The following is a 15,742-nucleotide window of genomic DNA, read 5'->3' on the forward strand; positions in this document are numbered from 1 at the left end:
TTTGTGGGTTTAACAATATCAGTATAAGGCCAGTTTTTTATGACAAAATTCCCATGTATATGCTCCAAATCATAAGGTATGTAATACCGAGCACCCTTTTCTTGTAGGTATCCTTGAATACAAAAATTATAATTCTCTTGTAGTCTTCTTCCTGCCATTTATGTATCAGAAATATATGTGAGATTAATATTATGACAGGTAATACCACCCCATCTTCCCACTACCAAATTGGTTTGTATTCCTTGGCTTTCTATCCTTATCTCATGACCTTCCTTCTTTGTCATGCTAACCATCGCTATACTATCATATATTTTTCTTTTCTTAAAACCATGTATTTGTTGTTTATTAATTGTACTTCCACATAAATCCTTATCCTCACCAAGTGGATAATATTCTTCTTTACGAGACTGATTAAAATCATGTAGGTCTTCTATGTTTATTGAAAAAGACCAATTATACCCTAAATCAGGCATATCATACCCCCATTTATTAATTCGCATATTAACTATATGTCCTTCTTTATAAAATTCAATTGTAAGCAGGTAGTTAAATTCAATGAGGAAAGGTGTATGGTCAGTATAACCAGGTGTTGTGGTTGTAAATTTTACTTGTTTAACAAAACGTGCTGTTTTCTTTAAAAATATATATTGTGATAAATCACTAAATCTAATTAAGTCATTTGCATCTGTAGGGTTTGGATAATTGATTAATTTATAAGTATTCTTCATATTAATATTTTTACTTACACTATATTTTTGTCGTTCAGCCTGTGCCTTTGTATAATAATTTGATAAATCAATATCCTGAGAGGATTTTCCAAAGATAGAACCATCTTTTCCAACATAAGTCATTTATATTAGATTAAAAATGATATCATAAAAATTTTCATTATTGTTGAGTTGAAATAATACATATAAACATAATTGACCACAACATTTAGAATTAATTTCTTGAACTTGAAATGTTTGATAAACACCATTCTGTAAGAATTGTATTACTTCCAGGTGGTGGCATACCATAACTATCAAAATAATATTTATCCTGACTATTATGAATACAAACCCAATGAGAACCATTCTGTGTGTCTAAATTCATAATAATATTCTTTGTATTCTTATTTATATGTATTAATTCATCTCTCATACAAATAACCACATTATCAATTTTTAGTGTTTTACAATACTTAGCTAGTTCTATATTTGACGTTGTATTCTTTCCAAATTGTTTAAACCATTTATCCATTTATTTATGAGAAAGATACAATCCATTACCCCGTTTAGTTAGTTTAACACCCGCTTGAGCGATAGAGGAAAGCATATCTCCAACCAACAATCTAGCTTTATCAGGTAGACTTTCAAGTTTTTGAGCAAAATCTACAATTACACCACTTCCACTAATTTGTTTCTCCAACTCCTTGTTATGTCTTTCCAATTCTTTTTGAGCTTTTAGTTGTGCCTTCCTTTCGTTAGCAGTTTTTACCGCTGCTGAAATACCACCAGTCAATGCTCCCGCCACACTTAAACCAGCAAATAAAGGAATTAGAAACGGGAGAAATCCTCCTCTTGACTCGTCTATTGAATATTTCTTTAACATAGGTTTCGTCATTTTAATTTTAAGTGATCCAACATCATTTAGTGTTTTTACTTGTGTGTGTGTGAGTAAAACATCAATTCTTACAGCTCCTTTTCTTTGAATTGTATTAACATTAATAATACAAGGCTTTTGATTTTGAATACAAGATGTTAATTTATTAAGATTGATTTGATTAACATATACCCCAACCATTTATTTATGAGAAAAAACCTATGTGATATTAATCATAACACCATTATCTGTATTAATCTGTAATTCTGTTTCCTCCAAAAGCAAACAATATGCATTAACCTCTTCACTCTCCCCTCTTTCAATGTATAGAGAAGTATCCACTCGATTAGACTTTATAGTTTCCTTTTGAGAACTCAGGTCAATTGCGTAGATTGTATAAAGTTTTTGAAACGCAACCATATCCAAAATAGGATCATTATTGGCGCTGAGGAAGCGCCTTTAGCGATTGACTTCCAGCCAGTGTAACGCTAATTCCTGTCACAGGAATTCGGAGATCATATAAGTGGGCGTGGCAGTTCCTGATTGGTTCGTGTTGGGGAACGCCTTCTCGCTGCCGACGTGACGTAAATTCGCGCACGCGCACTGGTGATTGGCGCTGAGGAAGCGCCTTTAGCGATTGACTTCCAGCCAGTGTAACGCTAATTCCTGTCACAGGAATTCGGAGATCATATAAGTGGGCGTGGCAGTTCCTGATTGGTTCGTGTTGGGGAACGCCTTCTCGCTGCCGACGTGACGTAAATTCGCGCACGCGCACTGGTGAAGCTTACTCGATCTTACTCGATCCCATATTACATGTACTTTCATTGCATACAAATTATACTTCCTCCTAGAAATTCCAAGCCCGAACCTCAGCGCAATCCAAGAGGATTCACTTGTTACCATTACTTTCACACACCTTTTGGTAGGACTTGTAGGCTTCCGCATAATCATTTTTTTCCCAATCAATTTCCAATCTATCTCGCGGATAAAATGTGCCATCAAGAGAAACCCGAAGTTGTTTCACCTTAGCATTATCACTCAGGGCATTATTCTTATTAGTACCGTCCTCTCCATCTGGTTTTTTAAAAATGAGCCAGAGGTATCGTGGCTTTCCTTGAAGAACACCCAAATTCCAAGTGTAGGTAGTGTGTTCCAGTTTAACGTGTTGACATCTTCTTTTAAGGTATGATACATTTAGCGGTTTCTTTGAGTTAAGTCTTCTATTTAACATCTCTTCCGTTTTAAGATTAGGAGTATATTCACTGATATACCAACACAAATCATTAATAACAAATTTATTATTTTCTCCAAAAGCATTTTCATCCCCAAAAAGCAATCTATTTACATTATCATTCCTTTGTAGTTGAAATCTAATTTTAAGCCCATACAAAACTTTATCATAATCACAAAATCCAAATATACCTTTCAGAGGTACTGCTACGGTAAAACTATTCTCAGCTTTTGCGTCATTATTATACATTGACTTCCTTTGACTATAACCAGGGTCTGCGTTTGTACCCGTTGACATATCAGGAATAAAACCTTCAACAGCTCCCTTACCCATTCTATCACTAAACGAATATAGTGTAAATTTCATCATTTCAGATGTAGCAGAGACATAATCAACCGCTTCAACCTCTTGTGTTCCAATATACAGGCGGACACTGTCAAACATTTTCCAGAAGAAATCATTTACGAGTGTAGCATTAGTATTATTCGCAGCCTTAGTGAATTTAAATTTACACAGCAAGAAACTATCAGCTATATTCAAGTAAGTTTGTTGATTAATTTATTTCAAAACTTTTTGTTCCGTTTGAATTCCAGTCTGTTCCTGTTATAGCATTTACCTTAAAATAGTCTTCCTTTTTAGTGGAGTTTGAAATGATAATCGTATCATCCAAATCATAGATACTATCAATCGCTTCCATACTTGTATTTATATAGCATTAAAATTGTTGAAACCCTGACCCAAGTATTTTAATGATTTTTTGTCGTTCTTGTGAAGATAGTTGAGTTTTACCTTTTTTAATTTCTTTGATTGCTTGTAATTTATGAGACTCCTTTTGAGCATCTTTTATACTCTTTATAGCACCCGCAACGGAGCCCACGGCAGAAGCAGTTGAACCAATTAGGTCTTTATGTTTAAGGATGGTTGAACCAATACCCATTAGAGTATCAATTATCCCATCTCCTTTATTTCGAAATTGATGACCTACACCTCGTTGTCTCTTAGGTTTATAGTATCCTCTACCCACATACCTTGTATAGTATGGTGAAAGGTACATGCCCTCCCCTGTAATTATTTTATATTTTCCCAACTCGTGTTTTCTCACAATAACCATTATTTATTTATTTAAAAACTTCACGTAGGTGAATTCTGATGGATATAATTTCATCATTAAAGGATATCATACGATTATCTTGGTCGGTTATCCTAAAATTTACTCTGTATATGGTTTTTCCTGACACAGGTAAATAGACAAGATTTTTTGGTTCCATATTAAATTTATAACCAATCGGGGTTGAGTATGCACTGAATGAAAATATTGTATTTGTTCTTATTCCATCGTTATAAGCACCATCAATCAAATCACAATGAATTAATACTGAATTTATACCAGAGGATATTTGGATAACATTATCACTGTAAAACGTCCCGTTATTTTCAATCTTTTTTGAAGAGAAACCCAATAGCTCTCTAAACGAATTTTCAATCGTGAAATCAACTTTATAATTATTTTTAAGTTTAATAGTTGATTTTGAAGTGTGTTTTTGAATATCTATTACAATATTTTTTGGTTCATCACCTTTTTCTTTCATAAGGCGAGAGACTTCTGAAGATATTTGAGAAATCTCGTAAGCTCCAGGTGAAACGGTTATAGTTTTATATCCACTTCCTGGATTATAACTAAACTTGTTTTTCTCTGTGATATTAAACAAGGTATTATAAGTTTCCATCGACAATAAAGATGCCTCATATGAGGTAAGGGGGTCAAGTTGTAGTGGGTAAGGGAATGAAGCTGTGTAATCGCTCGTTGTGAAATTAAAACTAAGAATTGTGCTTCTCATCTTATTTAATATCTAATAAAATATCTTTGTATTGACATTTATTAATTATTTTCATGTTCATCAACTGATCTAAAATGGCTGAGGATTCATTAAAACAATTGTTGTTTCCAGCCTTCTTACTACCTAACAACAATAATAGCCTATTAACTAATTGTGATGGGTCATTTGGAAGAAAACTAACACCCGAACCAAGCTTACTTAAAGCATCAATAATATGTTTCTCCTTCTCATTCTTCTTACTTTTACCAGCAACAGAAACTCCATAATCAAGTGCATTTAGCAACTCAATATATACCCTATCTTCCTCTCTTTCCATATCAAGTGGTTCCTCAAAATATTTTGAACCGCTGAATCCGGGGTTTGTTAGAAGAAACATTAATCTTGGAGTTAATTTAACATTTGGTTGAGTAGAACTCAAGAACATCAATTCATCATTAAATATCAATACCTTTTCTTCCACAAGATGAAACACTGCTGGTTCTTCTGTTGGAATGAGACCTGCTCTGGTTTTTGAACCCGCCAAATATTCATTGTTTTGAAGAGCTTCCACAACATAATTAGGTGGTTGATTTACCTCCTCAAGTTTCCGAAATAATCCTTCATCATCATATTGTAATTTTCCAAGTTCTTGTTTTGTTATCTGACTAAAATCTTTGAGCATTTGAAGTTTTTTCGGAGTAAATTCTACCGTGGGAACTGTAGGGTGTTGAGTTTTTAAAAGCGGTTTTAAAAATTTCTCTTGTTTTCTTTCAAAGGCTTCTTCACCAGTTAGTTTCTGTCTCCGTTTCTTCTTTATCTCTTCCTGTTGCTTTACAACTTTTGAAACCAACTCTTGATGTTCCTTAAACTTTCTTGCTCTTTCTTCGGCATTCATTTAGTATTGAAAAATATCATTTAATGAATTGTAAAGGTCAATGGGAAAATTTTCCTTTTCTTCATCATTATAGTAAATGTGTTGAAATAAATCTTTTTCTTTAAATATTTCATCAAATTCTTTATTGGTATTAATACGAGTTGTTATTTCTTCTTCACTAATACTTGTATCTCTGCTTTTCATACGTTTGCGTTGAGTCTCCTCATCGATATCAAAACCGAATGATAAAATCTTAACTCCATCACCACACAATTGTTTAATAATTTGTCTCATTCCTTCAGGATTAGTTTCTAAAATCCCAAGACCATTAGATTTTACTTTATTTAACTCACTCTTACAATGTGAATATTTTGTAGAACCAAGAGAGACCTCCTAAAATATTTGACCTTCGTTCCTCAATCGCATATGTTCCTCCATTGAAATGTAGTAATAATCTTTCCCTTCTACTTCTCCTGGTCGCTTTGCTCTGGTTGTCGTACTCACAAAACGAATCATAGGGTGTTTTTAAAAAAAACTTACAATCTTTTCATTTTTACTATTCAAGAGTTTAGATTTATGAAAGTTCTTTCCAGAAGCAGATTTACCCACAAGGTTAATAATAATTGTTGTCATTTATATATGTAATTATGTTTAAAATAAAAATACATCCTTTAATATCTCATCTTGTTTCACAACAATATATTTATATTTTCCAATCGTGTGTTTCATATAATTTTCAAATTCTTTTTTACTACATAACGTAGAGCAATTATCTCTCCAAAAATTATTTACATCTATTGAATTTAACTTAAATAAAATAAAAGTATTAGCATTGTTTCTTATTGAGCGTCGAGGGAGTTGAAAATATGACTGACTAAGATAAATACAATTACAAGAAGAATGTCTCCCTCTTGTATAGTAGCTATCCATTACTGTTTGGTTTCTCTCATTAACACAATCATCAAAGATGACGAGGTTCTTTTTTGATTTATCTAAATCTTGAGGTGAAGGTATATCATCCGTATTATCACTGAGAATACAAGTTATGGGTTTTGGTTTAGGTTTCTGTGTATCACAAAATAGTTGTATTTTATCCTCAATGTTATAATCATTTAGTTTGTTTTGAAGTTTAAATAAACCGATAATGTCTTCCTTTTTAAGACCTGCATTAAAACCCTGTGAGAGTAGTTGATACTCGGGTTGAAAACTTGACTTCGTAAAAATTATTAAATTATCATAATCTAAAAAGTTGGGGGTAAGGAGCATCTTTAAAAGCAAACAGGTTTTTCCACATCCGCTTGAACCAACTATTAGACATCTCAATGAATTTGGAATGTTTTTATGGTTATTAAATTTTATCTTATTTTCCCAAACGGGTAAAAAATCATTCATTTATATATTTGGAAAACAAGTCATCCAACTTTTTTTGAGCTATTTTAGAAACTCTATATTTTATCCTGAGTTCGGGTTTAATTTCAAAATAATTCATTATTTTATTTATGTAGTATCTTGTATTAACATTTCCATTAAAATTATTTTGAATAATAAATATCATTAAACCCTTATACATTTCCTCAATACAAATAGTCTCTTCCCTTGAAAGAAATGGTGTATTATCATCACAATACTTAACATTCATCTCTCTTATTAATCTTGTAAAGTAATTCATTTTTGGTTCTAATTTAAAAGAGTTATATGTTTTTTTATATTTCTTATTATCATTAATTAGAATATAATCACAGAATAAACATTGTTTATATGAATCCTCATCATTAAGCCCCACTCTATCACAAGCCGGACAATTCTCTAATTTATCATATGGAGAGTCTGGAAATTCTAAATATCCTTCAGAACTTATCATATTTATGTGGTAAATTTTTACTTAAACTAAATGCAAGTTTATTCATTAATAAATACAATGTTTCAAAGCACAAAAGACAAATTTCAATCAATCTCTACTTCGGTGAAAGATATAGAAAAATATGTCAAAGATGTTAAATTGAACAAAGATAAATATGGGAATTTTTGGGTAAAACCAGTTATGGAAAATAACATGAGCCCCTCTATTTCATTTAAAGGAAGAGCTCTAACTATACCTGGAAAGACATCCATTAAAGTAAATCTAACAAAAGTTTCTCCTCTACTCCTGGCAATTTATTCAAAGCTTGAAAAAGTGATTGACCACGATACTTTGAAAAAGAATGATAAGACCATCAACAATACTCGTGGAGAAATTTGTATTTACTTTAATAATCCAAAGGGTGTAGATCTAAGTAAAATGAATGATGTTAATATTTCTGGTGAAATGTCATTTCGTTCTATGATAGTTAGAGATTATTTAAAGATAACTTTTGATATTAAAAATGTAGAGATTGAATCTGTTAATGAAAGAAAGTATATTGGTATAGATGGAAAGGTTTTTTCTGCTAATTAAATATGAGTCATTACAGCAGTGAAGATTTTACTATTTCATTGAACTCGGACGATAGTGATGATAGTATTTCATTGAACTCGGACGATGGTGATGATAGTATTTCATTGAACACAGATGATAGTTATGATACTAATAGTTTGTGCTCAAATGATAGTTATGAGAGTAGCTTTATTGATGACTGAGTATGATTCTGAGTATTCATGTGATAGTTATGACTTAGATGATTCTGAGTGAAAAAGTGTTTTAGTTTAAGCACAGCGATATATATAAAACGGAGTTGTAAAGCTCAAAAGTGTTTTATTTTAAGCACAGTGATATATATAAAACACCACGTTTTCTCACGCTATAAATATGGTTTATTGTGATACTTGCGAGAAGGAAGTAAAATATTATAAACAACATATTCTCACCGCAAAACATACATACAACATTCTTAACAAACTTTCCCCTCTTCCACCTAAAACAAAACATTGTAAGGTCTGTAAAACAACCATCCTCAAGAAGGGGTTTAAAGCCCATCTTAAAACTAACAAACACTTGTCAAAATTGTTTACTATTAAAAATACTGATGGTGCTTTCAAAAGACATATCAGGATTCGAATCTTTAACTTCAAACCTCCCAAACCAAAGTCTATAGTTGATGCTGTAGAAATAGTCAAACCTGCTGTTCAAACATTGATTGAAAAAACACTAAAAGAAATGAAACCACTTAAATTTTATATGGGGGTAAAATTAGAAATGACAAAGGATAAAGGAGTTATAGATACACCATACATGAGAACTGAGCCACACTTTATATCTTCATATCAAGATTTTAAAACATCAGGAGTCTATGATGAACTTATTAAACAAGAGCAAGATGTGGATAATTCAATCGTAGGAAGTGGATTCAATATAGGAAAAATTATTTACATAGACATTCATATTCTTAAATCAGATCCTCTAAAAGCTTCTTCTTACATTGATTTACCCAGTGTTATCAAAAATAGAAAAGCAGTTATCAATATCAAAAATAAAGACAATAAATGTTTTCTCTGGTCTATTTTAGCACACTTACATCCTCCACATTTTCATGATGAAAGAGTATCTCATTATAAAAAATATGAGAATACATTAAATACGAAAGATCTAAAGTTTCCGATGACTTTAAATGATATTCCTAAATTTGAAAAGATGAATAATTTATCAGTTAATGTTTATGGTCTAACAGAAACAAACAACATTCAGGTTTTAAAGCTTTCTGACAATTGTAAACAAACTCATATTAATCTTCTATATTTTAATTCAGAGGAAAATTCACATTATACATACATCAAAGATATTGCTAAATTAATAAAACCACAAGTATGTAAAAGAACAAATAAAATATATATTTGTATGCGTTGTCTTAACTTCTTCCATACACAAGAAAGATTAGATAAACATTCAAATTATTGTGGTGAACATAAATCAACGGTAATCAACATGCCTAAAAAAGACTCAAAGATCACATTCAAAGATGAAAAGAAAACAATAAAACATCCATTTGTTATATATGCTGATTTTGAAAATATTTTAGAAAAAATTGATACTGCTTCTCCAGATCCAAAAGAATCATACACAAATAAATATCAAAAACATACTCCTTGTGGTTTTTGTTATTATCTCAAATCATCCGTTGGTGATAAATATAACAAGTTAGAGATGTTTCGAGGCTCAAATACCCCAGAGGAGTTTGTGAAACGACTAGAAAAAGACTGTGTTCGATTAACCAAGATAATGAGAGAAACCAATAAACCAATGTCCTTAACAAGTAAAGAAAAAAGAGAATTTATAAAAAACAATGTCTGTCATATTTGTGAGGAGAAAATTGGTAAAGGTCTAAAGGTTAGAGACCATTGTCATCTCACTGGTAAATATAGAGGTCCGGCTCATCAAAGTTGTAATATTAATTATCAACTCCCCTCTTTCATTCCTGTCTTTCTTCATAACAACGCTCATTATGATACACATCTATTTATCAAGGAACTCTCAAATACTTCTGGAAGTACAAGTATCTCAGCAATTCCAAACACGGATCAGAAATACATTTCATTCACAAAAACAATTCACACATCTCCTATTACTCATATCAGATTTCTTGATACATTTAAATTCATGGCAAGTCCATTGGCTAACTTGGTTCAAAATCTAAAAGAGTTTCCATGTCTTTCAGAGTATTTTTTAGATAAAGATTTTCTAACACAAAAGGGAATTTACCCCTATGACTATATGGACTCATTTGAGAGATTCAATGAAACACAACTTCCTTTAAAAGAAAATTTCTATAACAAATTAAATAATAGTCATATATCTGATAAAGATTATGTACACGCACAAAATGTTTGGGAAAAATATAACATCAAGAATCTTGGCGAGTATCACGATTTGTATCTCAAAACTGATGTGCTTTTGTTGGCTGATGTGTTTGAGGCTTTCAGAACAATCTGTCATTCTGGATATGGATTGGATCCTGCTCACTATTACACTGCTCCTGGATTGGCTTGGAGCGCGATGTTAAAAATGACAAAACAAGCTTTGGATTTGATAACCGATGTTGATATGCTTTTGATGATTGAAAAGGCAAAGAGAGGAGGAATTTCACAAGTCTGTTCAAAGAGATATGCTAAAGCAAATAACAAGTACATTCCAAATTATGATCCATCGGTAGAGAGCTCCTACTTGATGTATTATGATGCGAACAACCTGTATGGCTGGGCAATGTCTCAGGCTCTTCCTTATGGAAAACTTAGATGGGTAAAGGAAAAAGATTACAAAAAGGTTTTACAAGATGTATGTATCTCTACACAAAAAGAATTGGATGATTCAAAGGTTGGTTATTATTTTGAGGTCGATTTGAAATATCCAGAGGAACTTCATAACCTACACAAAGATCTCCCATTTGCTTGTGAAAAGGAAAGTCCAAAGAAGGAGTGGTTAAGTGATTATCAACAATCATTTAATATAGGTGAATCAACAGAAAAATTACTTACTACATTATATAACAAGAAAAATTATGTTCTACACCAAAGAAATTTGCGACAATATTTATCAAAAGGTCTAAGAGTAGAGAAGATCCATAGGGTTCTAAAGTTCAATCAAAGTCATTGGTTGAAGGGGTACATTGATTTTAATACACAAAGAAGAACAGAGTCAAAAACAGATTTTGAGAAAGACTTTTATAAATTGATGAATAATGCGGTCTTTGGTAAGACCATGGAAAATGTGAGAAAAAGACAAAATATCAGACTATCAACATCTTGGAAACAAGCATCAAAATTAATTAATAGACCGAGTTTTACTAGAGCTGAGGTCTTTACTGAGAACTTTTGTGCGATCCATTTGATTAAAGAGAGTATTGAAATGAACAAACCTATTTATATTGGAACATCAATTCTTGATTTATCAAAGTCATTAATGTATGATTACTTTTATAATAACTTGAGGAAGAAATATCAAAATGATGTTAATCTACTTTATATGGATACAGATAGTTTTATTTTGCAAATTAATACTGATGATGTTTATTCAGACATGAAAAAGGACATTAATATCTATGACACTAGTAATTACAGTCCAGAGAGTGAGTTGTTCTCTTCTAAAAATAAAAAGGTGATTGGAAAGTTTAAGGATGAATTAGGAGGAAATGTAATGAGTGAATTTGTGGGATTGAGGTCTAAGGCTTATGCTTATAAATACATTGTGAATAACGTTGAAAAAACTGATAAGAAGTTAAAAGGCATAAAGAAAAATGTCATTAAAGAAACAATAAACTTTAATGATTATTATAACTGTTTAACAACAAAGAAAGAAGAGTTTCGAAAGATTAATGGAATAAGAAGTTATAAACATCAATTATATTCAGAAGAGATAAATAAGAAAGCATTGGGGGCTTTTGATGATAAGAGGTTTATTTTAGAAAATGGAATTGATAGTCTCCCTTATGGTTATATAAGTATATAAGTGATAAGATATATATAAGTGATAAGATATATATAAGTGATAAGATATACATAAGTGATAAGATATATATAAGTGATAAGATATATATAAGTGATAAGTTAAAAAGGGGGGGTTGGGGATTTTAACGGGCTACCGCCGCCTTTTTTACTATTATATAAATGATAGAACCAAGTACCAACCAGACTAAAGAGTGGAGGTGTAATCAACCTTGGTATATAAATGGTAAACATAACGAATGTGAAAAATATCAAATAGGTTAATTGAAAAGACAACTGGTAAAACAATTTACAAAACAAATAAGAGAATTAATTTAAATACCGGTGAATTGGGTAAAAAAGATGGAAATATTTTTGAGTGGACGGAAAACTTTGATGGTTGTCAGGAAAATATATACTTTAATTTAAAAATGGTATGTGGCACTGGAGGCGCTCAAACAAGAACATTGAGGGAGGTTTACCATTTTATCTTAGCTCAGTTAAAATATCTTGATGAAGAACCAAACTCAAACATATTTTTTGTTAATGTATTAGACGGTGAGGAGAGTTGTAGGAGAATTAAATTATTTCCCACACATAAACAAATATTTGTAGGGTCGTTGTTTGAGTGGGTCAAAGATGATTCACCAGATGATATTAAGAGTAAAAGGTTAAAAGGTCCATAAGGTCAGAAGGATCACAGGTTCACACAGAAGGACCATTGTTTAAGTGGTCTAATGAATAAGGATAACATGTCAAAAGGTTAGAAGGTTCGTAAAGAACAGGGTGAGAGAAATAGAGGTGTTTAGGGGCAATGAGGGAGGGGAAAAATTAACATGTAAGTCAATGGGAAAATGAGAGTGTCCCAGAAGCAACATATATACACTACTTACGGATAAGTCACGAATGTGTTTCTTAGGTTAGCTTTAAATATATAAAGAACTTGATGGAAATGTTAAAAGAAATTTGAATAAGAAGACGTTTTGGTCACAAATATACATACATAACCACATACGTTTGCTCCATTATAATAAAAAAAGATATCATTTAAACTTGAATACGTCTATTAATTACATACTATTGAAACCTGACTGCGTTGATTAATTACATCAAATTAAAACCAGAGTAAGTCTATTAATTACATGCCATTGAAACATGAGTAAACTAAATGGTATTCATAGAATACTTACCCAGCGCAGTCAAGTTGGTGCGAGCCAACTCTTCTGTTTTTGAACGTTTTTTTTTTTCTTTGATCCAATATGGCTGCCAGACCACGTGAGAGATGACATCATAAATTTATATTCTCTAATATAATTGTTGCATAGATCACGCTCAATAAATTTTTAACTGATCAGACGAAGGGTTGTCCCTGTCAAATTATGACATCATAATTACGACACCAATGACGTCATCATTAACAACACCTATTCCCCATGCGGAGTTTTTTTACAATGAGCCACGCTTCAATTTTTTCCATGGTGCGGTTTTGGAGATATAGAGGTGTAACGTTTTTCAGTTTTTCCAAGATGGCGCCTGTACCACGTGACCTATTACATCATAATTATCATTCAAATATTCTACAGGAGGAGGCACTTCTCTGGTGACAATTTCATATCCATCAGACCAACAGTTGCAGAGAAAAAAAAAATTCATACTGATCAGATGAAGGGTTATACTTGTCATATAACGTCATAACGAAGGCACCGATGACATCATCACTAACAAATGTTATTCTCCATGGGGAGTATTCGACAATGAGCCATATTTAAATTTTTTCCATCGAGCGGTTTCAGAGATACAGAGGAACAAAGTTTTTACAAGATGGCGCCTGTACCACGTGACCCATGACGTCATACTTATCATAAAAAACATTCTACAGGAGGAGGCACTCCTATGGTACAATGTTTTTTTTTTTTTCATACTGATCAGATCAAGCGTTGTACTTGTCAAATTATGACAGCATAATGAAGGCACTGATGAGGTCATCATCATCATATCTTATTCCCCATGGTGAGTACTTGAAAATGAGCCTTGTTTCATTCCATTGATTGGTTTTGGAGATAGAGGTGTAACATTCTTCCAAGATGGCGTCTGTACCACGTGACCTATGACGTCATAATTATTAATTAAAAATTCGACAGGCGGAGGCACTCCTATGTGCCGATAAAATGCAATTTTTTAAAATGCAGACACGTACACCACATGTACGCACGCACCGAATGCCTAACCCTGCTTTTTGCTTCGTGAGCGCAGGGTAATTACATACCATTGAAACCTGACTGAGTACGTCTATTAAATACATACTAATGGAATATGAGTGCCGTACGTCTATTAATTACATGCTATTGAAACATGATGGCATGGTTCTTCTGCGTCTTTTCGGTCTTCGTGGTATTTTGTGGTCTTTGGGGTCTTTTTAGTATTCATGGTATTTTGGATCTTCGGGGTCTTTTGGATCTTCAGGGTGTTTTGGGCCTTCTGGGTCTTTAAAGGATCGTCAAAGGTCTGAGGGGTCTCAGCAGTCTAAAGGGTCAAAAAGTATATTCCAACAGTATGTAATTAAGAGTTCACGGACTGTGTTTTTGGGTGTTATTTTATTTGAAGAAGAAGAAGACGTTTTGGGCAAAAATATACAAATATACAAACATACAAGCAAACATAACCATATACGTTTGCTCTGTTATAATAAGATTTGTGAGAAAGCATGCCATTGTGTGCTGGTACCCTGGCGGGTACTACAACCCTACAGCACCTACAATAGGTGACAGTGCTAGGATGTGGATACAGCATAGGAATACAACATGCATTTTAAGGCCATTTTCCCTGCTAGAGCGGGGGTTAGCCTTGCGGTCCCCATGACAATCTTCTCCATTTTGCCCTATTTTCTGCATCTCTCCTTGTTAACCCCCTTGCCCGCATTTCGTCTTCCACCATCTTTGGCCAAGTCTTTCTCGGTCTTCCCCGTCCTCTACTTCCTTCTACATTCATTTCCATCACTCTTCTCAACCAGTCACTTTCATCCTTCCTCAACACATGACCAAACCATCTCAACCTGTTCCTCTTCACAGCATCAATCACAGGCTCTATTCCCATCATCTTTCGCAATTCATCATTTGTCTTCCTCTCTCTCAACGATACTCCGCACATCCACCGAACCATTCGCATTTCCACCCTTTCCAGCCTTCGTTGCTGCTCTACGTTCATTACCCATGTCTCGCTCCCATAAATCATAAGATAGGACCAGAATCATAATCACTATATCATAAGATATAGCATAGGAATGATAGGACCAATGTCCTTTTCCTATGCCCTAATTACATGATCATATCCCTATGGAGCCAATGGCACGACTATTGTGCAGGTAAACTGGTAGAGAGTAGGGTCGTTGATTTGTGGGTCCACTATGACCAGCAAGGGTTGATCATGTACCTATTTATTTATTTATATAATGATCTACGTCTCATGGAAGAGATGATACAATGTATGACAAGGACATGAGAACGCGCGAGTGCAGTTTTCCGTGAATTACAAGGACATGAGTAGACAATGGATGAAACACAGTAAATGGGATTTCAACCTTTCATGTTCATGAGGGTAAGTCTGAGGATCGTTTGAATTATGGTACCAAATGCCATTTCAAACATGGGATGGTGTTAAACAGTGTCGAGATGTATAAATTCATACATCATCACAGGCACAACCACCACTTGCCGTCTCTTATTGTTAAATAGCTCTTTGGCACGAGACGCTATATTGTGAAGTCATCACTACCATATTTCAATACATGCTACGAAACTTTTTTTTTTTTTTTTGTATACAAGATCGAGGCTCATGAAAGAGCTAACA

The 15,742-nt window shown here is 33.0% G+C and overlaps 1 protein-coding gene across 17 annotated transcripts in view; it reads right to left on the reverse strand.

Annotated features, from left to right (window-relative positions):
* Nucleotides 1–15,742, reverse strand: part of LOC137426657 (uncharacterized) — a 114,911-nt gene that overhangs the window by 23,000 nt on the left and 76,169 nt on the right. Inside the window, exon 1 of one of the 17 annotated variants that reach the window (XM_068115403.2) lies at nucleotides 13,087–14,386. The exons of the other annotated variants lie outside the window; for them this stretch is intronic. The gene's annotated coding sequence lies outside the window, so the exon portion shown is untranslated. Of the gene's footprint in view, nucleotides 1–13,086; nucleotides 14,387–15,742 lie in introns of those variants that run through there. 17 annotated transcript variants of the gene reach the window in all.

The sequence above is a fragment of the Myxine glutinosa genome, chromosome 5, assembly GCF_964187855.1.
Source record: "Myxine glutinosa chromosome 5, kmMyxGlut1.1, whole genome shotgun sequence".
NCBI lineage: Eukaryota > Metazoa > Chordata > Myxini > Myxiniformes > Myxinidae > Myxine > Myxine glutinosa.